The sequence below is a fragment of the Penaeus monodon genome, chromosome 31, assembly GCF_015228065.2.
Source record: "Penaeus monodon isolate SGIC_2016 chromosome 31, NSTDA_Pmon_1, whole genome shotgun sequence".
Lineage (NCBI taxonomy): Eukaryota > Metazoa > Arthropoda > Malacostraca > Decapoda > Penaeidae > Penaeus > Penaeus monodon.
The window spans coordinates 4,875,110-4,875,861 of NC_051416.1; positions in this window are offsets into that span (position 1 = coordinate 4,875,110).

The window sequence follows — 752 nt, forward strand, 5'->3', positions numbered from 1 at the left end:
TTGCCTTCTGACAGGTAATAAACTAACCCCAGCCACCTCCTTCCCTCGCTCCCTTTCCCGCGAGGCCACGTTGAAAAGATCAACTTGCTTCAAATCTGCAAACTCATTACGTGAAGAAAGGAGATGCAAGCGACCCACAAAAATCACCACTAATGACATGAATAGAAAATCTTTCTGGGAAATGCACGCATGGCTGGCGAAATGCGTCTGAGATGATGTGATCCTGTTTGGCCAAAGGCACGCCAAAAGCAGTGAAAATGGCAGAGCAGAGATGGGATAATGAGATTAACGAAGGGAAAGAGGAAGGGGGGGAATACCGTGAAAAGGGGATGAGTAATAGTGTCTAAGAGGAAAAAGACTAAGTGTGTAAAAAGAAGAGAAAGAAAAAAAGTGTTTCTAACATGATAAAAATATGGTTGTGTTTCGACAGTAATAAACATTTGTTAAACTTTTTAAAGAATCTCCTTCATATTTTCTATATTATTATGATCCGGGCCTTCAAATTCAAATGATAATGATAATAAACACGCCGCCATTAGTAAGCAAAACTCGAAATAACATAATATATTGGTGGTAGTGATCTTATGCAACGATGCAACGGAAACCAAGGGATAAACTGAACTGCCTGTGGCATTCTAATTAATTTTTGGTATAAAGCAGTTCCTGTGACTGTTAGCGAGATATGAATTGATCTTCTCGGCCTAATATTTTCAAAATCCCCCCAAATTATGTGCACACCTGTACAACAAAGC